This window comes from Heterocephalus glaber, unplaced genomic scaffold (genome assembly GCF_053883595.1).
Source record: "Heterocephalus glaber isolate CG9 unplaced genomic scaffold, H.glaber_assembly_v1.0 deba00001452, whole genome shotgun sequence".
Lineage (NCBI taxonomy): Eukaryota > Metazoa > Chordata > Mammalia > Rodentia > Bathyergidae > Heterocephalus > Heterocephalus glaber.
The window spans coordinates 19,936,797-19,962,838 of record NW_028258302.1 but is presented as its reverse complement, the minus strand read 5'-3'; the positions used below and the strand labels follow the sequence as shown (position 1 = coordinate 19,962,838).

Sequence of the window (26,042 nt, the reverse complement as noted above, 5' to 3'; positions counted from 1 at the left end):
AGCCAATCACGCACGGAGGCCCGACTCACCGCCCCCCCCCCCCGCCCTGGCTCCTTAACCCTTGGTAGGCCTGGGTCCCAGACCCGGGCTGTTCTGGGGACAACAAACCTCTCTGGCTTTTGGGCGCAGGTTCCGGATCCCGCTGAGACCGGCTTTGGGGCAAGCAGAGCGGGTGAGAGGCTTAGCTATGTCGGGCGCGGGGCGCCGGGAGTTTCAGCGACCGTTGTCTCCTGCCTGACGCCTGCACTGAAGTATGATCCATCCAGGTTGATGCAGCTGCGTGTGTGTGTGTGTGTGTGTGTGTGTGTGTGTGTATGTGTGTATATAAAAGAGCTGAGGAGGGAGGAGAGGAGGAGACAGAAAAGGGGTGGGGGATGGATTCTGCATGCCTGTGTGTTTATGTGTGAAGGAAAGACAGACACTGACTATACTTGGGGATTGCTTTGCGTGTGTGTGTGTGTGTGTGCGTGTGTGTGTGTGTGTGTGTGTGTGTGTGTACAGGGGAGAGAGATGTGGCCATGATTTAGTACAACTTTGTGGCCCAGTTTGTGAGACAGAATGATTAAAAACTGAGTGTGGTGAAAGTGTGTGTTTGTGTGACTTTTCTACTCATCTAAATTTGTATTGTACTGAGGAAAACAAACTAATGTGTAGAAGGTATGAGTATATGTTCAAGAGAAAAAGAGCCTAGGCTTTTTAGCTCAGTGTTTCTGGCGCCTGCCTCAAAAGCTCAAGGTCCTAAGTTTGATCCCCAGTATAAAAAAAAAAAAGAAAGAAAGAAAGAAAGAAAGAAAGAAAGAAAGAAAGGAAGGAAGGAAGGAAGGAAGGAAGGAAGGAAGGAAGGAAGGAAAGAAAGAAAGAAAGAAAGAAAGAAAGAAAGAAAGAAAGAAAGAAAGAAAGAAAGAAAGAGACATGCTGGAGGAACTGGGATTTGGGCTTTTAGTTTTTCCCTGGTACTGGGAATTGAACCCAGGGCTTTTACACTGAGCTACGTTCCCAGTCCTTTTTAAATTTGTGAGATAGCATCTGGTCAAACTGCTCAGTTGCTGGGGGGGGGGGGTCGCTTGAATTTACAGTCCTTCTGCCTTAGCCTCCCAGAGTGTTGAGATTACAGGCATATGCCACCACGCCCAGCTCAAGAGTAGAGGTTTGAAGGATGTTTAAGAGCTTCTGAGGCCAGAAGGAAAGCTTGCCTAGGACACACTGGGAAGCAGGGTTGAGTTGGCTAGAACCAGGTGGATTCAAGGAAAAAGAGAACCTACTACTGGCAGGGAACCAGAACAAGTGGGGCAGAAATACTGCAGGCACAGGGTCAGGATTTGAGGAGGCCACTGGTCCTGGGCATTGCATATGGGAACCCAAAGTGCAGGGAGGGGCTCCGTGGAAATAGCTTTCTGTACTGTCTCTCTCTGCATTCTGAAAGGGACACATTGGGAGGGGCAGGGAGCATGCAGTGTGGGGCAGCTTGACCCAGGGCCACTCACAGGGCTGGCAGCAGAGCAGGACTAGAGCCAAGGCCTCCCAACATGATGGCCAAGGCTTTTATATTGCTCCAAGCTCCTCAGGAAGAGGATCCTTCCTCCAGCTCCCTGGGGCCGGGATGTCCCACCTGAACACCCCCCCACCCCGCCCACTCCAACTTCTCTGGTTCAGTCGGGCAGTTGAAGATTGAGGAAACCCAACAAGAGCTGCTAATTATGGAGTCTGTGCCAGACCCAGTCTGGGTGCTTCACATGACAAACACAGGAGCAGTGGAATAGATTTAAAACATTTACTCTATCCCTGCATTTGCCTTATTTGTACTGTTTCCCTCCCTCTGCCTTAATTTCCTTAATTTTGGAAAAAAATAAAGTGGATGTCTATTTTTTCCTATCACAAATGTAATACATATTGATTATAAAATAAACAACACAGAAATGAATATAGTAGATGCCTCCATAGCCCCATTCCTTGGGCCTTAACCACTGCAGACTCTGCAGCATGATTCTGCAGTTGGATCAACAAATGTAGGATCATTTTATGGGAGGAAACCCATCAGGAACCTGTTTCCTCCTGCCTTCCCTGAGGAAGGAAGCGAGAAGGCCATCTGGGCCTCACCCTGAGGACCTGGCTAATGGGCCGAGGGAGAGGAAACCGACTGTAGGACACAAGGACAGAATAAGATTCATATCATGAGAGAAAGGGTGGAGGCTGCTGGGGGGAATGGTGGGGTGGGGAGGGGTGGGAAAGGGGACCCCCCAAGTCAGCGGAGGGAGTCATAGGGGACCAAGATGCAGACTGGGTTCTGGTGCATTGTGTGAGATCCTAAAAAAGAGAGGGAGGGAGACAGAAGGGAGAGGGAGAGAGGCAAGGAGGGAACTGGGCACTTTCATTGAGTTGATGGATGAAATCCGTTTTAACATTCTCAAAAGAATGAGGTAAATATTTAGACGGTCTGTTTTTCTTTTGGAGGAGGAACTACTGTTTCTAATACAATAGGGGACTGAGGCCAGCCCGAAGTTTCTCAGCTTTATCTAGATTACATTTTTACAAACAAAAAAATGAGATTTCACCATAATAATGACTGCTGAGATGTTCTGCCTGCATAAGTCACGCCAGGCACTGGGCCAAATACTCTTCTGTATTAATTTATTTACTTCTACAAATAGCCCAATGCAGATGGGTACCACTATCATCTCATTCTACAGATGAGGAAACTGAGGCTCAAAGAGATAAAACAACATGTCCCAGATCACACAGGCAGCAAGCAGGGGAGCTGGAACGAGACAACTTACTATTTGAATATTTTGGTAAATGTAGTTTTGTTTTGTTTTCCTGGCAGTGATGAGCAGTGAACCCAGGGCCTTGCACATGCTAGGCAGGCGTGCTGCTATGGAGCTACAGTCCCAATCCAGATGTAGTTTTCAGCAGTTGTTCGGTTTTTTTGTAAGCTGCTCCACATCTGTTCTGCCTGTGATCAGGTAGACGTCGGCATAAACAAAAGGCACCCTGTGGTTGGCCGCCCTGCTGCTCCCTGCAGGAGGCTCCCTGCCTTCTCTGTGATGAGCAGTTGATGGAGAGATGGTCACTGATCAGGCACTGGAACTCACCGTGATGCTCTAAGGTGAGGTGTTGGGGAGGCTGCAGTGGGGAACAGGGCTGCATATCTGGGATCCGCACTCACCCACACACCCTCAAGATGACCTGGACAAGACATGCACAGTTCTAGTTTTTCTCAAGTTCATGAATCTCCTCTGCAGTCCCCCAACCACCCAGGAGTCACCTGGTGAAGGTGTGAAGACAGCCCAGAGCCAGGGAAATAGCTGGGAAAGTAAGCCAGGTGGGGACAACTAAGTGGGAGAGATGCCTGTGGGTTCCCTGGGACAGCACAGTCAGACCAGCAGGAGACGGGCCATTTCCTCAAATGCCTTTGCTGCCATTAGCATCTCTTTGATATACAGCCCTGCTAGTTGAAGGGCCAAGGATGTGTTTATCTCAAAGGACCAAGTCACCAGAACCAGACTACCATAACCCAGTGAATTTCCTCTTTTGCCTTGGTTGCTAGGAAGCTCTTAGATAAGTTATCTCTTCACTAACTAATTCAGTCCAGGTGCTGGAGATTTCTTTCCATCTCTCTTTTTGGATTGATATTTTATAACATTTGCTTTAATACTGGTGGTCTCCCCATTGCACTTTTGTACATAGAGGAGATGTTGGCAACAAACAAAAACATTTCATAATGTGAATTTGATGGCTGATGGCTAGAGCAGATGGCAGAGGAGTAGGACAGTCAGCTCATAGGACTGGGGCAAGATGGGACAGCTAGGAGGGAGAGGAGGGTAAAACCATCTCTGCTGTGGTGTCCAGTCATGTGGGGAAGAGGTGCTTGGTGCTGGAGCTATTTGCCATGGTGGAGATCAGGGCGGCTGCAGAGTTTGTGCAGCATGCGTGAGGGCCTGGGTTCAATCCTCAGCGGGGGGAAAGAGAGAGAATCACTTCTGCCAAAACCCAGACATGGAAGGGACAGGAAGGAGATGCCAGAGGCTGCAGCACCAGGCACAGTAAGGACAGCCGCATGAGCTGGGTGGAGGTTTCATGGAGCCAGGCCAGGCCATGGGTTTGGGGCAAAGTCTGGCTTCTGCCCTAGAGCCCGAATACTCCTGCTCCCTGGACTTTGGTAGGGAGCTAGCCTCAGGGGCAAGGTGAGGTGTGGCTGTCCCAGACCCAGGGCTCTTGCCCACTCCTGGGGTCTCTGCAGCCACAGTCTGGGCTGGGGGCAGGTGCAGGTGAGGGCAGGAATAACATTGAGTCAGGTGCCCTTGAAGCAGAACCAGGCCGTTCTGCCCCACTGGTCCCAGGGTATGGGGCTCTCCTAGGGCTGCCCAGCCAGTCAGAGTCAAGGGTGAAAACTCAGGGCTTTGACCAGGACTGTGGGTGAGCCAGACCCAGAAAAATTGGACCCAGGCTGGGGACCTGAAATAGCAGACATGAAATAGCAGAGCCACAGCATGAGGCACCACTCCAGAGTCAGACTCTTTGATTCCAGCTGGCCTCAGCCAGTCTCTTCACTTCTCTGAAATTCATCTCTAAATTGGGGGTGATATCACCTCCACTACGGGGATGGTTAGGTGATTTTACAAATGCCAGAGATTTAGCTTGAAGTAGTTAATTAGTAAATGCTTTTTTTTTTTTCTTTCCAGTACTGGGAATCAAACTCAGGACCTTGTGCTTGCCAGGCAGGTGCAGCACCACTGAGCTAAATCTACAGCCCCATAATCAGTAAATGTTAGCTCTCCAAATCTAAGGCACCAGGAAAGAGGCCTTTGATCTGGCCACTCCTATTCCCCATACCCCCACCACATCTGCAGCCTGAAATTCTAGGTTGGAAGTGGGGACCGGCCAGGTGTTCTTCAAGTTTCTGTCTCTGGCCTCAGAGCCTTTGCTCAAGCTGTCTCCTTCCCTCACCTCATCACCTACCTAATTCCTCTCTTATTTGTTAATACTCAGCCCAGCCCATCACCATCTCCAAGAAACCCCATCTCCCAGATCTGACTAGGGCTTCCCCAGCTGTGTTAGTCAGCCTTTTCCATCATTGTGACAAATACCTGAGAAAATCAACTTATAGGACAAACAATGGATTTTGGCTCACAGTTTCAGAGGTGTCAGTCCATAGTTGGCCTGTTCCATTGCTCTGGACCTGAGGGAAGGCTGAGCTTCATGGCAGTGGGAGTGAATGGTGGAAGAGGCTGCTACCATATGACAGCAAGAAAGCAAAGAGAGACCAAGAGAGGAAGGGGTGGGGACAGGATATCATTCCCAAAGTCATGTCCCAGGACTATTCCCTTCAGCTGGGTCCCTCCTCCTGGGTTTCTGTCACCTCCCAGTAGCCCATCAAATTAGGAACTCATCAATGGATCAACCCATTGATGAGGTCAGAGTGCTTGTGATCCAATCCCTTCCCCAAAGCCCCAGCTCTGAATATTGCTACACTGGGACTAAGCCTTCAGCACAGAGCCTTTGGGGAACATCCCAGAGCCAAACCATAACACCATCTGGGCTCCCACCACCCCTATGCTGCTGCTCTTGAGTACACCCTCCACACTCTGTCTTGTCCAGTCTGTTTACTCTGTGGGTCTCCCTAGCCTGACCCCAAGTCTGAAGCCCCAGAAACAGACTAGCCCACAGCTGATGTCCATAAATGTCTATCAAACTCCTCTCTGCATGTACTATCTCATTTACCTCTCACAGCACCTCTATTTTAACAGATGAAGATCCCGAGGATCTGAGTGGTGAAAGGACTTGTTGCATAGCCTGATGGTGAATTTGAACCCACTTCTGATTTCAAAATTCCTGCCCTTTCCCATGGCTTCATGCATCATTTTTGCAGAGGGAGTATTCAAAGACTCCAACTGCAGCTGCATACAAGTGTGGGCCTTGGGCCCTGGGAAAGTCACTCAGGATTTCTGGGCCTCGGTCTCTTAATCTGTAAAATGCACATTATCTGGGGAGCTTTTAAAAGGTGCTGGTGCCTGATGCCACCTCAGGTCAGTTGAGCCCTAGACTCAAAGTTTATAGAAAGCCCCAGGTACTCTGGATGCCTGGGGGCAGCTGAGATGCTAAACCAGCCACCCACTGAGAAGCTTTTCATCCTGGTAGGATGAGAAGGGCAGGCCTGGGGCCAGCAGATGCAGACTCCAGCCGGGATCTGCTCCTTACTCATTCAGTGGCTAGGAGAGCAAGGCTTGGTGCAGCAAGGAAAAAGCCCTGGAGGATATGAACCCAGGTCTGTCCCCAGGAACTACAGGGCCTGAGGAGCAGGTCCTGGAGAGGTGAGGGAGGGCAGGTCTGATTAGAGTCTGCAGTGACCCTGGCAGACTGAGCAGGCCGATCCCACAGCCTCCCTGCCCTGTGACTCACACTGTTTGGGCTACAGCTGTTGGCCCAGCATGAAGTCATTTGCACTTAAGCCGCCTCCTTGCCTAGCACGTGCCCAGGCACCTCCACTGCCTGGCGTAGCCCGAGCCCCGGGCCATGGCAGGCTGGTGTAGACAAGCTGGCCAGTGTGTGTGTGATGGGACATTGGCATTGGCTGCCACAACATGCTGGTGGGGAGGCTGATGCCAACCCACGGCACAAGAAGACCTTGTTCCAAACTCCTCCCCTATTGCCAAGTGCCCTGAGGTCTTGGGCAGGTCCTGGCACCTCTGAGAGATTGGTAAAAGGAGGCCTGGTAGCTCCTGGCATGCAGGGCTGGCTCATTCCTCTCCATCTTCTTTCCTTTTAGGTCTTATTCCCCATGAGGCACCTTCTGAAAGATCTTCCTAGGCCCTTCTCTATAGAGGCCCTCCTTTTTCTCCATCCCTACATCTACCCCACTTCCTTTGTTGTACTGACTAGATCTCCTAATTCATTTAGTTACTGATTCTTACCTATTGCTTTCCTTCCCAACTAGATCATAAGTTGTTTTTTTTTTTTCTTTTGCAGTGCAGGGGATGAAACCCAGGGCCCTGTGCACATTAAGCACATGCTGTACCCCTGAGCCACCCCAGCCCCCAATTAGATTACAAAGCCCACAGATATAGACATTGCCTCATTTTTGTTTTGTCTTGTCTCTTTATTGAGGCATAACTTGTATGACACAGCATTCACCCATTTTAAGTGTATAATTCAGGGATTTTTAGCAAATTCACAGAGCTATGCAACCATCCTCCCAGTCCAGTTTTAGAACAGAAGACCCAAGGGATCTGTTTGCAGTTGGTCCCTGCTTTTTCTTTTTTTCTTTCTTGAGACAGGATCTAGCCGTGAAATTCAGGCTGGCCTTGAACTCACTATGAAGCCCAGGTTGGCCTCAAACTCATGGTAACCCTCCTGCCTCAGCCTCTTGAGTGCTGGGATTACAGGCATGTGCCACCACGCCCGGCATTGTCCTTGCTTTTACCTGTGCAATTTTGTCTTTTCTAGAAATGTCCATACGTGGACTCCTAGTCCGTGGTCATCTGTGTCTGGCTTCTTTCCCCCCCGGCTTAGAGTTCTGCAGCCTTATCCACGCTGCTGTGTGTATCTGCAGTGTCTTTGCATTGCTGAGGCGCCTCCACTGTGTGGCTAGGTCGAGTTTTGTTTGCTCCTTGTGGATTCCTTCTGATATTCTTTTGTAGAAGAATGCTACTATCCATATTTGATTGAAGTCTTTCTGTGGAAATAGACTTTGATTTCACTGGGGCCAATATCTGGACCCCAAAGAGTGGAATTTCTGGGTTGTGTGGGAAATGTGAGTTTCACTTCTTAGGAAACATCAGACTTTTTTTACAAAGTGGCTATATCATTTTACATTCCCATCAGCAGTGTATGAGGCAGTACTGTGACTTTTATTTACTAGACTGTTCTGGGATTTAGATTCAATGTCTGGGTATAGTAAGTGCTCAGCAAAGTGAGCTGACCAGAAGTGCAGTGAAGCCCCTACTGGGGGCCTGACACTGTCTAATGACAGCATTTGGAAGACTGCATGTAGACACCCAGGGGCACCCAGGAGCTGTCCTCTGAGGTTGACTCTAACTCAACCGAATAATTTATACCAAGGTTCCATTGGTAGGGAGCCCCACCCTGCTCCAAGGATCCTTGATGAATGATGTTTTAATATTATGTCCTTGGCGCTATTGGAAGGTGATGAAGAAATTAGCCCCAAGTGGAATAGTGAATTGTGAACTGTCTGTAAAAGGCTATTAAAGATATTGACCACACAGCAGTACCTATGTGACAAATCCTTTTTGTACTTTAGCATCAGGGTACAGGATGGCCCAAACCAAAATAACCTTCATTCCTTAATGATGGAGTTCAAAGACAATATATCACATTTCCCTTTTTGCTCTGCCTGAGAAGATACTCAGAGCAGCATTCAATTAACTGTGAACTCCTGGAAGACAGAGATGGGGACTGAGAGAGATTTCTCAACAAATGTTGAAGGGGTAGAATGAAATGGAAATGCAGTAACTTCAGTGGTTTAGAATATCTTATAAAGTATTTATCAGTATTCCATTTTTTTTGTTTTGTTTTTTTGAGGCAGGGTCTTCCTTTGTAATTCAGGCTGGTCCTGAACTTATTATGTAGCCCAGGCTGACTTGGAACTCGAGGTGATCCTCCTGCCTCAGCCTCCTGAATTCCATATATATATATATATATATATATATATATATATATATATAAATTTTTTTTTTTTTTGGTACTGGGGATTGAACTCAGGTCCTTCTACTTTCAAGGCAGGTGGTGGAACCACTGAGCTAAATCCCCGGCCCTGTGTCAGTTATTTTGTACCAGTGACTGGAAAGCTGACCAATACAGAAAATTGATACTGGAGAAGTGGGGTTTTTGCTGTGACTGTACCTGACCACGTGGTTCAGAATCCTTTGGAACTACGTGGGAGGAGTTTGGAGATTAGAGATGTGGGCTAGAAAAGTCCTAGAGTGCTGTAAGCAGAGTCTGATACCAATTCTGGTCAGAGCTCAGAACAGAATGACAGGAATATAAACAGCAAAGGCCAGGCTCATGAGGTTTCAGTTGGGAATAAAGACTCTATTGGGAATTGGACTAGAGATCATGGATATTATATGGTGGTTAAAAAATAAATAAAAAGCCTATATTTTGTCCATATTCTAAGTCTTGGCAGAGACTTAGGATATGGACTAATTGATCTGGCAGAGAAAATTCCAAGACACCCCATTGTTCAGGCTATGGCATGGATACTGCTAGCTATTTTTAGCCAGATTTATAAGACGAACTGGGAACCAAAAGCACAGCAGAAAATTCTGAAAACTTAAACTTTGCCCTGAAAAGAAATATGTGTACACTGGGGCCAAAGGAATTGTGATTGCCAAAGAGATTGGCATCATTAAAAATAAAGTACTTTGTAAAGCAGCAAGAAGAAAGATACCTTATGGCCACTCAGAAATTAGAAAGACCCTACCCATGGAAGGCTGAAGGAGAGAATTCTTGGGCTACCTGCTCAAGAAAGGTTGTCTACAGAATTAGTTCCCTGGGATTCATTTCACCATGCTCAGCTTTGAGGCACTCAGAGGCCACTGCAGCCATAGTCTAAGGAGGCCTGGCTACTACTCATGCTGATAGCAGACCTAGGTGTTGTCCATGTGATGAAAGCTTTTCAGGCATATAGAATGCAATATTTGTGGGGTCATGGAGGCTTCCACCCAGATTTCAAAGGCAGATTTAGGAGGGGGATGTGTGAAGTGTAGGAACGAAGGCAAAGATGCAGTGGAGCCAGCGGTGGTGGCACAAGCCCGTAATCCCAGCACTCAGGAAGCTAAGGCAGGAGGATCACCATCAGTTTGAGGTCAGCCTGGGCTACATAGTGAGCTCAAGGCCGACCTGAACTACATAATGAGGCCCCATCTGAAAAAAAAAGTACAGTGGAGACCTCAGAGAGTCAAATATGCCAGGAATGTGTAATATCTATTGAGGAAAGCTTCAGGCAATGAGAAAAGCCAACCCAAGAGAGAGGCCATGTGGGCTACAACTGGCAAGGCAATAGGGATCAGGCCACCCCATCCCCTCTGGAGCTTACATCTCACTACCATGATCATGGACATGGAGCTATAGGACTTAATGTTTGCCCTAGTCCTATTATTTTCTATCTCCCTATTCTTCCCTTTAGAATGGAAATATTTGCCCTATGCCATTATATTTTGGATTATGTAACTTGCTTTTTGTTTTTGTAGGGGTTCACAGATAAAGAGTTTGCCTTGAGTCTCAGAGACTTTGACTTGAAGTTTGGAACAATGTTAGAACTGTTGAGGCTTTAGAGAAAGAATTCTTGCATTTTTGGTTGTATAAAGGATAAGTGTATCATATTAGGCAGAATTATTTGTTATTGTCTTTATTTGGAGATTAAGTATGATTTAAGGAGATGTGTTTGAGTGTCAAGTTGATAAGGGGTGGAATGTGAAATTTAAGCTTAATTATAACTTCATTGGCTTGGGAACAACCTAGACCCAGAGATTAATAAAGCACACCTTTGGTTGTGTTTGGGTAGGTCATGGTAGTGTGGCCTTTGTGTCTATATCTGGTCCCTGGACCTTCCTCTCTGATGCTGTTCCTCTGCTCTGTTCCCAGCTGCCATAACTAAGCAGTTTTGCTCTGCCAGGCCTTTCGGCCATGATGTTCTTGCCTTGGAGCCAGCTGACCATGGACTCAACCCTCTGAAACTATGAGCCAAAATAAAGCTCCCCTTTTTAAAGTTGCAAGTATTAAATGTTTTGTACCAACAAGGGGAACTCTGACCATTACAACAGTGTATACATGTAGTGTATTGTGGACATGTAAATGTTACTTGGTGGTGTATAAATTATGAAAGAATGACAATGAAGAAAAAGGAGTCCCTAATATTAAAACATTCATATATGGAGGGAAAGGACAAATCACTCATAAGAATGGCTAGAAAGGAAAAGAGAGTGATAAATACTATAAGAGAGTTAGTAAAGGCTAGAGTAGTCTACAAGCCAGAGCTTGGCTGAGTTATGTTGGTGCACACCTGTAATCCAGCACTTGGGAGCCAGAGGTAGGAAGATGGTGAGTTCAAGGCCAGTGTGGACTATACAGTGAGACCTGTTTCAAAAAAACCAAAACCAAAATCAAAACCAAAACAATCTAAAAACCCAAGGTTTGGCTGAGGGGAGCAAGAGAAAGGGCGGGAGTAGTGAATGCATAAAGACAGAGAAGATTACTAAACCCAAATGCTTGTAAAGAGGTAGGTGGTTCAGACTCAGGGAAACCAGGCTTTTATTCCTACAGGTAGAAGGAGCAGCTGGCTCAAGAGTCCTCAAGGCAGTTGGTTTTAAAAACACATCTGACTCAAAGTTTTGCATTTGGAATTTCTCCCAAGGAAATAATTAAAAGTGTGCAAACAAATACAGCAACTTGGCTATCCACATGCAGAAGATTGAATCTGTACCCATATCTCTCATCATGCACTAAACTAAAATAAAAATGAATAAAAAAATCTAAACACTAAATCTCCTGAAAGATAAAAATAGGCAGAACTCTTGAAGGCATAGGCATATGCAAGGACTTTCTGAACAGAACTCCAGTTGCACAAGAAATAATATCAAGAACCAACAAATGGGATTATATCACTTAAAAAGGCTTCTGCACAGCAAAAGAAACAACCAACAGAGTGAAGAGACAACCTACAGAACGGGAAAAAATTTTGCCAGCTACACCTCTGGCAGAATACTAATATCTAGAATATATAAAGAACTCAAATAAATTAGACCTCCAAAATAAAAGACCCAATCAAAAACTGGGCAACTAAACAATTAGACGCTTCTTAGAAGTACAAATGGCCAATAAATCCATGAAAAAACAGTCAACACCTTTGGCCATTTGAGAAATTCAAATTAAAACAGCACCGAGATTCCATCTTATTCCAGAAAGAATAGCTACCATCAAGAAATCAAATAATAAATGCTGGTGAGGCTTTGAGGAGAAAGGAACCCTTCTACATTATTGATGGAAATGTAAATTAATAGAGCAATAGCATTGGGATGATGGCACATGCCTGTACTCCCAGCATTTGGGAGACTGAGGGAGGAGGGTCACTGTGAGTTTGAGGGCATCCTGGGCTACATAGTGAGTTCAAGTCCAGCTTGGACCACATAGCAAGACCCTTTCTCAAAAAACAAAGCACAAAACAAATAAACAAAAAATAAAGTAGTATAATCACTTTGGAAATCAGTATGGAGATTCCTCAAAAAATTAAAAATAGAAATTCCATTTGACCCAGCTATTCCCCTTCTAGGTATCTTCCTGCAAGAATTAAAAACATCATATTACAATGATACATGCATATCCATTTTTTATAGCAACACAACTCATAATAGCTAAATCTTGGAAGCGACCTATATGTCCATCAACAGATGAATGGATAAAGAAAATATGGAGTACTACTCTGCTATAAAGAAGGATATATTTGAGTCATTTGTAGGAAAATGAATGTACTTTTGAGACCATAATCCTACATGAAATAAATCAGATGCAAAGCTTAAATATCATATGATTTCTCTCTCTTTTTTTTTTGCACGTGGTTTCTCTTACAAAAGTAACCAAAGTATAAATAAATTAAACAGCAAAATGAAAGATAATAGGAAACAGGGACCTAGATCTTTTGCAAATGGGAGGGGACCAAGAGGTGGAGGGGGTAGGCAGATTAGGGGAAGGGGAGGTAAAAAGAATTAAGATGTGTTATGTACACGTGCCAATTCTCCATGATGAATGATGAATGTAATCATTACATACTACAATTACGTACTATTTTTTTGTTTTGTTTTGTTTTTGTTGGGGTTTTTTTTGGTACCGGGGATCGAACTCTGGTCTTTGCACTTGTGCAGCAGGTGGCAAAACCACTGAGCTAAATCGCCGGTCCAACAAACACGTACTATTATAAATAAAAACTTAAAAACTACAGCAACAAAGATACTTTTTCATAGAGTAGATTGTAATTAAAAAACCCCAGAAAATTCCGCTGCCAGCCTTGCAAGCACAAGGACCTGAGTTCGATCCCCAGTACCAAAAAAACGCCAGAATGTAGTTATGCCTGTCATAATAATGTTAAGAAATCGTTGGCAAGCACTCTTGGTGCAGTGAAAAACACATTGGTGTGGTATATTTATTGAAATGGATTCTCAATAAATGGATTCTCAGCATTCCATGTTGAGTTTTTTTAAAGGTTAGAATTAATATTTTATTGTCGTTTATAATTGGATGGCAGTTGGGCATATAGTTTCTATACTTCATACTTTTCTTAAATAAAAAAATTAAAAGTTTTAAACAGCTGATAGCTGGTTATGTTCTTCAGAAGACATAATTAGACTAATTCATTAATGGTGGCTTCAGGTTTTTCCTTATCAGTGCCAAAAAACTCACCTTTTTGCCCTTTGAAAAGCACCAGAAAAAGCCAAGTGTGGTGGTGCACACCTGTAATCCTAGTACTCTGGAGGCTGAGGCAGGAGGATCACTGTGAGTTCGAGGCCAGTCAAGGCTACATTGTGAGTTCAAGCCCAGCCTGAATTACATAGCAAGACCTCATCTCAAAAAAAAGTAAAAAACCCGGAAGGTTGGCATGGATTTGACTTCACAGTCTGCAGCGATGTCCAGGAACATCACTTTGGAATATTTTTCAGACAGGGAATGAAAGAAAGGCTTGGTCATTTTGCAAGGGCCACACCACGTGCCTAAGAAATCAGTGACTACAAGTTTATCTGCTGCACCAGCCAAGGCTTGCTGAAAAGCCTCTTTGCATCTGATCTGCTGTACCATTTTGGCTGCTGGGAGTCTGACTAGCTATGGAAGCAAGTGATGGAAGTGGATTGGAGGCACAGGACCTAGCTTTTCATGTTGAATTTTTATCCCAAAGAAATTCATGTTCTTGTATACATGAAGACTTGGGCCTGAGTATTCTGTAGCACAGTTTGCAAAAACAAAATATTGGAAACCATTTCAATGTCCATCACCAGTGGGGTAGGTGAAAAAACAGCCTCTTCATCCCACAGAATTATTAATGGCAATATAAACAAAAAACCAGGGTGACATGGACCAATGTGAGCACAGCTCTAGTCCACAGTGTCAACCCCAAACAGCAAAGGAAGAAGGAAGTGCTATCGTTTGAAGCTGAATGATATCCAATACCTCAAGGGGAGGGATAATCCCCAGACTTGTGATAGATTGATCAAGTCTGGGGAGGAGAAGGAAAAGTGTAGAGTAAGTAACCAGCTAACCATGAATATTTCTGAATGATGAGTTTACTGATTTGATTGATTGATCGTACTGTGGATTGAACCCAGGGCCTTTGGACTGAGCTAAGATGTCCTCAGCCCTTTTTAAAAGTTTGAGACAGAGTCTCACTAAGTCACTAAGTTGCCCGGGCTGGAGTTGAACTTTTGATCCTCCTGATTGATCTTCTCAGTGCACAGCCATGTCTGGCTTAATTTTAATATTTTTGCATATCAATATTTTCTAATTTTCATGTAGTGAACTTGTGTAGCCCGTGCAGTCTTCTGAGATCCAACAGCATCCCAAAACACAACAAAGCAAAAACAATAGGAAGGGCATTCTGGCAGAGACAACAGCACAGGCCAGGGTCTGGCAGTGGAGAAGCTGCTGGTACCTGGATACTAGATGTGTGTGCGTGTGTGTGTGTGTGTGTGTGTGTGTGCACATGTGTGTGTGATGGGAAGAGACAACGCTGAGATGGGAGTTGGCAGCACAATGTGCAGCACTAGAGTCCTAGGGCCAAGGAGCTGTGATTTGACCTGGAAGTCGTGGGGCCCATACAATGTTCCCAGGAATCTGGCTCCATAGGATTTTCCTAATTTGGGACGTTCATTTCTATATCTGAGAACAATGAGCAGAAGCATATTCTGCCCCCTTGAACAACCAAGGCTCATAACTCGGGCTGCCCATCTTATTTCAGGGCCCAGTTTGTCTCCACCCAGGGTCAGGGTGGTGCCAGCTGCCCTGCTTTAACTGTCTGGGACTGATGTGGAAAGGGCAGGTCTCAGCTTGGGTGGTTTATTCTCCAACCCCAAGAGCTCAGCTCTCTGGCCTGGGAGAGTTCCAAGGGCCTGGAAGATGTTTTAGACCTGAGCTAAGAATTTTAATGACTCTAAAGGAACCACCACCACCATCAAAATAATATACACATACACCCTGTGAATTGAGATCATTTCAATTGCAAAGTTATAAAAAATAAATCCTTTTGTTTATGGCAAAAAATTATGCATTTGATATGGGGCGTGAGTGTATTTTAAAATATTTGATAAGAGAAGAGCTGGGCTCGGTGGCGTATGCCTGTAGTCCTAGTACTTGGGAGGCTGAGGTAGAAAGATCGCCATGAGTTCAAAGCCAGCTTGAGCTACATAGTGAGACTGTCTGAGAGAGAGAGAGGGAGAGAGAGAGAGATGGAGTTTCCAAAGATAATAATGCTGATCACCTTAAAACAGAAATAGGAGTATATCTCTGGGCTAGAGCTTTTGTCTAGCATGTATGAGGCCATCCAAAAACAAACAAAACAAAAATACAAAAAAACAGAAGCGAGGAAGGCCAAATAAACTCAGGACCTGTAGACTCAGCTACATCCCCAGCCCTTTAAGGTTGTTTTTTAAAAATATTTGAGACAGGGTCTTGCTAAGTCACCAAATTGCCCAGGCTAGGTTTGAGCTTGCAATCCTCCTGCCTCAGCCTCGAAGAGTGCTGGGATTACAGGTGTGCAGCACCACAACTGGTTAAACTCAGGCTCCTCATGGCAGCCTTCAAAGGCCTGTGGGATCTACTTCTACCCACCTCTGCCCCACTTCTCCTTTTTCCCTTTGTTCCCTAGGCTCCAGCTGCTTTCAGGTTCAAAGGAAACACCACACCCACTGGGCCTCCTGGCCTTCACTCCTGCTGCTTTCTTTCCCTGGGATCCCTTCCTCCAGGCTCGAGCACAGCAGCCCCTCCTTACTTATTAGGTCCCATCACAACTGTCACCTTGCCAAGGGGCCCTTTCCCCAGCCCCTGGCTGTGCTCCCCCCTGCCCCAGCATGATGCAGCATTTCAAGCCTCCCTAGCACTTACCATTCCCTGAGCTCATCCTAAGGATGTGCCCATCACTCTACTTCAATATCTGAATCTATATAGAGCTTGAGTCTCCACGAGGGCAGGAGCCATCTCTGTCCCATTCCCTGCTAAGTCTCTAGCACTTGGAATAGATCCTGGCACATAGTAGGTGCTCAGTAAAAGGTTACTGAATGAACTATGAAGTACCACTTCACACCCACTAGGATGACTGTAACCCAAGAGATGTGGAGGCAGAGAAATTAGAGCTCTTACACATTGCTAGTAAAATGGTGCAGACTTTCGGAGCCGGTCAGTTTCACAAAAAGTTAAAGAGTTACCATGAGACCTGGCATGTACCTAAGAGAAGTAAAAAGATAATGTCCCCACAAAAACTCATTCCAGAATGTTCATAGCAGCATTATTCTAAACAGTCCAAAAGTAGAAACAACTCAGATTATCTGTCAGCTGACAAATACAGGAATTAGGAATGGTTTATCACTGCAGTGTAACTTTATTCAGCAACAAAGAGGAATGAAGTGCTGATGTATGCTGTGACCTGGGCGAATCCCAGAAACATCCATACTAGGTATGAGAACTCAGATGCAGAAGGCCATGTGTGCTGTGATTCATTGATACAATCGCCCAGAACAGGCAACTGCATAGAGGCAGAGAGTAGCTTAGAGGTTGCCAGGTAATGGAGAGAGGAGAGGACAGGCTGGGCTGTTTAGGATTTGGAGGGGTGGTGTGATAAAATGCTCTGAATTAAGGGGCTGGGGATTTAGCTCAGTGGTTCTGCTGCCTGCCTCGAAAGTGCAAGATCCTGAGTTCGATCCGCGGTAGCAAAAAAAAAAAAAAGCTCTGAAGTTAAGTAATGGTGAAGGTCGCACAACTTGTGAGGGTAATAAGAACCAGAATTTGATGATATGTGAATTCTCTGTATTGTAAAACAGCCTTGTACACAAATGTTCGCAACAGCATTGCTAACAGTAGGCAAAACTAAAAACAACTCAAGTGCCCATCAAAGGATCAAAGCATAGAAAAGCTTCTGAGTTCGATCCCCGGTAGCAAAAAGAAAAAAAGTGGCTTATCTCTAGGATAGGCTATTATTCAGCAATAAAAAGAAATGAAATAGGGATTCATGCTACCACGTGGATGAACGCTGAACACATGGAACTGCGTATTCTTTAATGCTGTTTATATGGCATGTCCTGAACAGGCGGCTCTATAGAGACAGCAAGCAGATGCGGGGCTGCCTGGGCCTGGAGAGGGAGGGACAGGAGTTGGGGGGTGGTAGTCAGTTTCTTTTGCGGATGAGGGTGTTCTGAAATTCTACTGTGGCAATCTTACACAACTCTGAATATACTACACGTCGCCACATTGTCTACTTTCCGTGGGGAACTGTTACGGTGTAGAAATCAAGCAATTTTACATCTGTTGAGTGAATGAAGGAAGGAGAAGGTAAAGTAAAAAGAAGACAAGGGAGGAAGAAAAACTGAGAAACTCTTGCCTAAGACCGGACGGAGGAGCTGATTTCCGAAAGAAATGGGAAGACTGGGTCCCTTTCTGTCCCTATCTCTCTTCTCTCCAGTCCTCTCCCCTCCCCTCCCCAGAGATTCTGGTGGAAAATCCCACCCAAGCGGAGCTGGAGCAAGGAGCCTCCCGACGCGGAGCACGGCTGCCCCCTGGTGGCCAGATAAAGTGCGCACGGGAATTTGGTACGGGAGCCGCCCTGGGCATGGACCCATGAGGGCTGGGGGCCTCGGTAAAAGCTGGGCCAGGAGAAGATTCCAGGTGTCAGGAGAGAGGGGAACGCTAGGGATGGAGCCCTTGGATACTTTGCATAGCCTGAGGCTGATGTCCGAATCTTTAGTACTGCGATGGTTGCCTGTCCCCTTCCTCTAGATGTGTCTGTGGTTGCACTCCACTTCCCCAGGCCCCAGCACAGGGCCTGGCACTTAGTAGGTGCTCACTAAAAATGCATGAATGTAGTTGGCTGTAGTAGGAAGAACTGAGAGAGAAGCCGGGGTCGAATCCAGTATCCACTCTATTGATCCAGTGACCTTGGGTATATCACGTGACCTCGGAGGGCCTAAGTTGATGTGGGGAGACTATCTCTCCTCCCTTGGAGTTGGGATGAGCTGGAATGATCACACATGGGTAAAGCGCCCAGCACATTCTAGGAGCTCCTGGCAGCCACTGGGGTCTGCAGGACTGGGTGGGACCTAGCGGTTCTGCTGACTTGCTGGGTGTCATCAGGCAAATGCCTTTATACTCAGGGCCTCTGTGGAGTCTCCTTTAAACTGACAGAACCACAGCATGGCCTCTGCTCCTGGCCTCCCTTTCCTGACTCTGAATTTGGAAGCGGCCATGGGCTGGGACTTCACTAGTGCCCAGTTCACAGTGAACTCGCATCCCCACCCTTAGTGGCTTTGTGCTACGGCTGACGGTCCCCAGCAGCAGCAAAGCACCACACACCGGAACATTAAAGTACAAATGGAAGCCAAGGGCCATGAAGAAGGACAGGAGGCTGGGGTGAAGGTGGGAAGAAACTCCCTGGCGAAGGGCACTGGGGCTGTGAGCCAGAGGAAACTGGGGCACGGTGAGAGGGATGTTCCAGAGACCTGTGAAGGCACATTCGAGCCAGAAGCAACTCTGTCCATGGGGAGCCCCATGGAGGACACAGATTCACAGCCCAGAAGAGAGGTCACTGGGAGAGGCAGGTAGGGCCGGGCATATGGGGCCAACGTGAAGATTTGGATTTCATCCTGTGCACAAGAGGAAGTTATCAGAGCCTCCTGAGTTAGGTTGAGACTTGATCTAACTTAGGTTTTATGAAGGGGTAGAGCACATGCTTAGCATCCCGAGGCCCTGGGTTCAGTCCCTAGGACTCCCTCCCCCCAAACAAAGACCACTCTGGCTGATCCAAACCAGTGTCTCTGGGGGGCAAGCAGAGAAGCCAGGTGACACAGGAAGGTGGCTTAGACTAGGGGGACAGGATGGGGCCCAGAGAAGTGGGCACATCCCAGACAGATTCTGCAGACAGATGGGGTCTGGAGGGCTTGGGATGGAGGGGGTTTGGGGTGATGGAGAAGGTGCTGAGGGCCCCCTGGTTCCGCCCCCAGCAGCGGGTGATCAAAGGGGATGATCCCTGAGGTGGTCAGGGAGCCGGAAGCAGGTCTGAGAGGGGAAGCTGAGAGCTTGGCTGGGTTGATTCTTACACTCGTGTTGATCTTGAGATGCATGTTCAGCTGCCAAGGGAGAATATTAAGTACGGCTGGAGGGATGGGGCAGAAGAAAGAGCTGGGCTGGAAGCCTATTTAACATTTCCAAAAATCCTATTGGTTTTTCTTGCTTAATTGCAAAAGTAATGCATCCTGGCCATCGCAAAATCAAATAATTCAAAATGGTATAAAATTTAAAAAAGAAAAATCATGCTTCCCCCTGTGCACAACCTCACCTCTCCCAGATCAAGTTGATACTGACTTACTCAGAAGAGGGGCAATCTGAGGGACAGTGGACTGAAAACAGACTGTGGAGCAGAATGGCCCAGTCAGCCCTAGCAATGTGCAAGCCACCCTAGGAATCACCTGTCCGAGATAATTATGGACCTTTGAGAGAACAACCATAGGAGTCTCATTGCAGCGCAATTTGAAATTACAAAATGTTAGATGTCACTTTGGTCAAAAGTAGAGGACTGGTTCAATGGCATATCCAGCAGAACTGTGCTGTGCCCAGCAGAATCTCCAGGGATGTTAACAAAGTAGCAATAACTGGGACTCACTCAAGTCTTCAAATCAGAATTTCCGGCTTTTAAAATACTTCCTGGATATTTGAAATCAGTATGTCCTCTGAGAACCCTGGGTTAAAGAGAAAAAAAATCTTTGCTCTTTTCATTTTAGGATGTTATACATGAACAGCGGTATTACAGAAACGATGTTTCTGACTTGCATGTGCATTGTACATATTGTTCTAGTTTTATTGTTCGGGGTAAAAACAGTTTGCAAAATAGTGTGTGTAACGGAACTATATATTTTTCCTTTTGCTTGTGTTTTCTAACTTTTCCACAAGCACTGATTCCTTCTGTAATAAGGAAAGAATAGAAGAAATGCTCTTGCGGGGGGAAGGAAAAGGCGGATGACTTAGATGCTGTTCTTGGTGTGATTCTCTGTGTACTCGAGTGGAAAAGGTGGATTTGGTTTGCTCCACCTTCCACGATGGGGTGAAAGGAGGGATGTGTCCTGGCTGGGTGGGCAGAGTCCACACCAGGAGCATGTTAATCGTCATGTGGACGAGGGGGGATTGTAAGATGAAATGAGTGTGCTGGAGGAAAGAACATGGTTCTTTGAGAGAGTCTGTTGTAGAACTAGACGAGGGGAGGAAGAGGAAGGGGAGCAGGCCAAGCAGGGAGGAAGTCCTTGCAAGGGATCTGGGGAGGAGGGACCCTGGTAGATTTGGAGAACTGCCACATGGGGCCACACTGGCTAAGTGCAGGGAGTGGTGGAGAGGGCTGAGACTTCAGGTGGCGCCAGGGGCTGGAGCGTGCGGGCCTTGCCAGTACATTAAGGATTTGGGTCTTGATCCACAGAGCAATAGGAAGCAGTCATCAAGCCAAGTGAGGTCATGGTCAGATGGACATTCTGGCCACTGTGTGATGAACACATTGGGCAAATCTGGGGAGGGAATGGTGGGAGATCAGATAGGACGATGTACAGACCCCTAGGCCTGTGATGAAGGCAGGAGGGCAAAGGAGATAAACTGGACAGGGCCTGGGGGTGCATCAGCTGAGGGGCTCAGAGAGGGGCTTTGCAGGTTTGCGGCTTGTGCTCTGGGGTAGGGGTCAGCCTGGGGCAGATTGGGAACTGGCTGGATGGGCTGAGCGTGTGTCTAAGGCTCCAAGCGAGGCGGTGCAGGTCAAGTGCACCCACTTGGGTTCTGACCTCACACTGTTGACAGCTGGGGCTGCAGAACCCTTTGTCGTGGGGCTGATCCTGCGCCGTGTAGACGTGGAGCAGCATCCCGGGCCTCTGCCCACCCCGTTCCAGGGGCAAGCCGCCCTGCTTGTGACAACTGAAGATGAGATGCCGGGCCAGGGGCACTCATGTGGGAGTCGCCAGCATCTGTGAGGTGGCGTGGGCGAAATCACCAGGAGAGAGAACAGGACGGAAGTGGAGGCTCTGGGCCCAGTGTCAGGGAGCATCTGGCGCTTCATGGCCGGTGAATGACGACTGGATACCGCAGGAGAAGCAAAAGGGAGAGCGGCGGGGTGGGAGGAGGAGCAGAGGCCAAGTGGAGGGCGTGTGCAGGAGGCGGATGTGGTCCGAGCATCAAGTGCTGCTGGGAAGGAGGTCAAGTGCCCTGAGAAGGAGCCACGTCCGCTGGGGTAGGGAGCCGCAGTGCATGGGACCTTAGGATGCTCCAACAGCTGGACTGAAGAGTAAGGAGGAAGCCGATGAACACAGTGAGTGAGCACGGGTCCTGTGAGACATTCACTGTGAGGAGAATCAGGAAGGTGGTGAGAGTTGGGGGCGGGAGTGGGGCAGGATTTTCCATTTCCTTATTTTTAAATTTTTATTTATTTACTTTTGTTTTTTTGAGACAGTCTTGGTATGTAGCTCAGACTAGCCAACTCTGGCGTGCACCACCACACCCAACGTTTTTTGTTGTCTTTTTTAAAATGAGAAAGCCTTCAGCACTTTAAGTGTTTCTGGAAAGGCTCTGGTTGGGGACAGGGGTGGAATGTGTGGGAGGGAGAGAGATCATCAGTTGAAGTCAGGAAGGAAAAGGACCCAGAAGATAGGAGAACAGGGAGAACAGACTAGCCTGAAGCAGGAGGGGAAGTAGAAGCAGGATGCAGGCTGGAGAGCTCTGTATACCTTGTGGGGAATTTGAATGTAGACAGCTAAGCTAGTTAGAAAATATTATAAGGCAGGTAGGCAGGGCTGGGCCCTCAGCACAGAAGACGGTTGTGGCCTGAGGCTCATTCACTTAAGGCCAGGCTTCAAGAAACAGAAGGGCCGGGGATTTAGCTCAGTGGTTCCATGGCCTGCCTTGCAAGCACAAGGTCCAGAGTTCGATCCCCAGTACCAAAAAAAAAATAAAACGGAGAAGAAGAAGTACTTCACTCACATACAGTGACTGATATTCTAATAAATAGGCGTCAGTCACCTTGGGCAACCATTCCTTCCTGGAAAACCTTATTGATTCCATGTAGGCTTGCTTCGTGAGTTCCTTCCCCATTTGACCCCCATTTAATCAATATTACCTAAGTGATGGGCTGGGGATTTAGCTCAGTGGTTCTGGCACCTGCCTCGCATGTCCAAGATCCCGAGTTCAATCCCCGGTACCAAAAAAAAAAAAAATTACCTAAGCAACTATACTTGTTGTAATCTTATTGGTTGATCATAGTTTTGTCCCACTTCATGATTTCCCATTGGATCAATATTACCTAAGGGACTATACTTGTAATCTTATTAGGTGACTGTAGTTTGTCCCACCTTGTACCTTCCTCACCTTGGGGCTTTGCTCAATAAAACACCTTTGGGCTGGGGATTTAGCTCAGTGGTGCCGGTGCCTGCCTGGCAAGTGCAAGGTTCTGAGTTCGATCCCCAGTACCAGAAAAAAAAACAAAAAACCAAAAAACCACCTTTGAGAAGCTGGGTGATCAGGCAACCCACTTCCAGTCCTCCTTCTGTCTCTCTTAGGCAGAAGCTATCTTTCTCTCAATAAATTCTTCCTACTCTTAACCTCTGTTGTTCCTAGGATTCATCTTTGATTTTAGAGAACACAAACTGGGTGTTTCGGATATCTAGCAGGTTGAGATTATTTAGAGGTCCTATTCATACACCCCGTATCAGTTTGAGGTTCCCAGCTGAGGGTGGAGGAGGAGGCAGCTGCATGTGTGCAAGGAGTGCTGGGAGTGTGGGGCAAATGGTGAGCTTGATGCCAGGTTGTTGACGATGGGGAGAAAGTTTAAGGAGACAATGCCTTAATGAGCTTTTTTTTTTTTTTTGGTGCCGGGGATCGAACTCGGAACCTTGCGCTTTCGAGGCAAGCGGCGGAACCACTGAGCTAAATCCCCAGCCTGATGCCTTAAAGAGCTGAGAGCACCTGGTTCCAGGTCAGCCTGGGGTACACAGTGAGACCCTATCTTAGAAACAAAAAAAGAGCCAAGTACATTTCTGAATCCTAGGACAATCTGGGTTGGTGATCTCTCCCCCCACCCTCCTATTGGCCTTGAACTCTGAACTCAGGTGATCCTCTAGTCTCAGCCTCCAGAGTTGCTGGGGATATGGGTGTGTGCTGCTGTTGTGCTGGCTGCATTCATCCTTATTACTAATCATATTGGGTTAAAAATGAATTCTAGGGAGTGGCCCTGGAAGCAGCAGTGGCAGCCTCGCAGGAGGAGGATGAGAAGAAGGTGTTGCGCGCGGGCGTCAGCTGATTCTAACACCAACTTTTCTGTGCTGGAAAGAAGTATAAACTGTGGTGGGTGGCATTGTGAGCTTTTCTGATGTGTGCCACTCGAATGAAGAGTATTAGTATTTCAAGAAACTAGAAGAGCTGAAGGCTGCTCACATAGAAACTATGGCAAAATTAGAGAAAATGTACCAGAATAAATTAAATTTAAAGGAAGTTCAGCCAGTAACCATCAGGGAAGATGTTCCGAGCAACTCTTCCAGTTCTGTATCAGAAAATAACTCCTGCCACACTGTCATGTTAATGACATCACTTTTGGAGCCAGACTTAGGCCAGTCTTCCTCCTTGTATACTTCTTCTGAAGAAGAAGAGCTGCCCAACCTAGAAAAAGAGCATCCCAGGAAAAACAAAATGATGACCTACGCTAAGGAGCTCATCAGCAACATGTGGACAGGCTTTTGTGTTGAAGGTTATATTCAGAGTGAAGATACTGACTTCCAAGTAGCTGAAAAAACAAGGAAGAAACCAGAAGAATGGGTCCCCACAATTACAATACCTGTACCTTTTCAAACGATGATTAGAGAACAGAAGAAAAAAGAAGAGGTCATGAAATCTAAATCAGGTGGCAAAATAGTACATAAACTGCTCAAAAGCAAGGAAAAGAGAAAAACAAACAAACTCTTTTGGCCTCACAGAAGCCATTCATATTCATTGCAAGGGAGGAACAGAAGCAAGCAGCCGGAGAAAAGCAACTGAGAGACTTGTATAAGCCTAAAAGGAAAACATATCCATTTAAAGCCAGACCCATACCTCGATCTGTTTATAAATCAGCTACCAGTGTGAAATTAAAAGAAGAAGAGCTCCTTAGAAACATTAGGACCCAAATGAGAGCCCAACAGCTTTTACAGAACTCATCCCCTCTGCCTTATAAACCAGGTCACAAACATGTCAGGAACCCCAAGGGTCCTGAACAGGCTAAAAAATTAAGGAATAAACACAAGGTGAGGTCCCAGACTCTTGATGTTGAAAACCTTCCTAAGGAGTATAAGAAACACTTCTCAGAACACAAGTATCCAAAACTCTCCACAGTCCGCAGACCGCTTAATGTTTGTGCATCCTCAAGTAAATCTGCTGAAAGAGAGAATGTTTTGTCAAGTGAAGAAAATTTGAAAGAAACACATTGCCCATGTCTGTCTCCAAGGCATAAGTCACCAGAAAGAAGTGCAACTGCAAAGACCACATCTTGTGGCTGCAGACCTGCAGTGCCCACAGTGTCGTCCAGAGGATGAGAATAAACCATCAGGAGATCACTTGAGGAAAAGGAAATGGAAGAAGAAAGAAATCAGGTCTTAACTAAGCAGAAGCAAAGAATGAAAGAATTGCAGAAACTCCTAGCAACCTGGCCTAAGGCTTATGACCCACATCAAAGTTTAGCTCAAATGTGTAAATCCAAAGTAAAATATCTCAGAAAGACCGAAAAGGAAAGGATGAGAGAACACCAACAAGAACTAGAAGAAAGGGAAGAAAAATTAAAAATGAGGCCACTACTGTTTGAGAATTTCTCAGAAAAATGTGAGAATGGCAGCAGAAAAGCATTATTCTAACAAACTAAAAGCACTAGGAATATCTGATGAATTTGTTTCAAAGAAAGGCAAAAGTGGAAAAGTATTTGAGTACTTCAGCAATCAAGAGATGAAATGTTTCACCGAAGATAAAGAAAGCTTTAATGAAGAAGAAAAAGTAGAAGAGAGAGAGAATGGGGAAGAAAATTATTTTACTGATAGCAACAGTCAAAACTCTTGCAAGGATAAAGATGAAGATGATGCAGAGAGTGGAGAGGTATCCGTGGAAGAATAGAACTGCATCAGCAGGGCCTCCTCTCTGTGCCCTGGCTGCTGCTTGCAGCAGCTGCACCTGGGATGTGAGGACATCTGTGGGGACACCTCCTGTGTGTGCAGTGCTGGTGAACAAAGATATTGCAGCTGAAGAAGGCTGAATCCAGATGATTGGTGATTTGATCAGTTAGAGTAACGCTTTCCCTGGTTTTTTTTGTTTTTTTTTTTTGGTACCAAGGATCGAACTCGGGTCCTTGCGTTTGTGCAGCAGGCGGTGAAACCACTGAGCTAAATCCCTGGCCCTTGGTTTTTAAAAATTGCAACATATGGTCTGTTTGCTACTATGATCTTGTATTTTTAAAGTGTTTGAAAAAAAAGGTTTGAGAATCACAGCTATCACAAACTGATTAGTTAAAAAATAAGTATTATAGGGCCGGGGATTTAGCTCAGTGGTTTCGCCGCCTGCTGCACAAGCACAAGGACCCGAGTTCAATTCCCGGTACCAAAAAAAAAAAAAAAAGTATTATATTTGATGGGGAAATAAGTATTATGTTTGTTAGCTTAGAATTGAAAAGTAAAGCGCTGGGGATTTAGCTCAGTGGTTCTGCCACCTGCCTTGCAAGCCCAAGGTCCAGAGTTCAATCCCCGGTACCAAAAAAAAATTGAGAAGCGAGCCAGGCACGGTGGCGAAGGCCTGTAATCTCAGCACTTGAA

General features: G+C 46.2%; 1 long non-coding RNA gene and 1 pseudogene across 1 annotated transcript; both read left to right on the top strand.

Moving 5' to 3' along the window:
- The first annotated feature begins 64 nt into the window (after positions 1–64).
- Positions 65–23,432, top strand: LOC147827263 (uncharacterized). Its single transcript, XR_015452812.1, has 3 exons — positions 65–172; positions 2,822–3,103; positions 10,600–23,432. It is a non-coding gene; the product is annotated as an uncharacterized LOC147827263 (long non-coding RNA).
- An 8-nt stretch (positions 23,433–23,440) lies between these two features.
- Positions 23,441–25,238, top strand: LOC101696745 (protein FAM161A pseudogene; annotated as a pseudogene).
- The last annotated feature ends 804 nt before the right edge of the window (positions 25,239–26,042 follow it).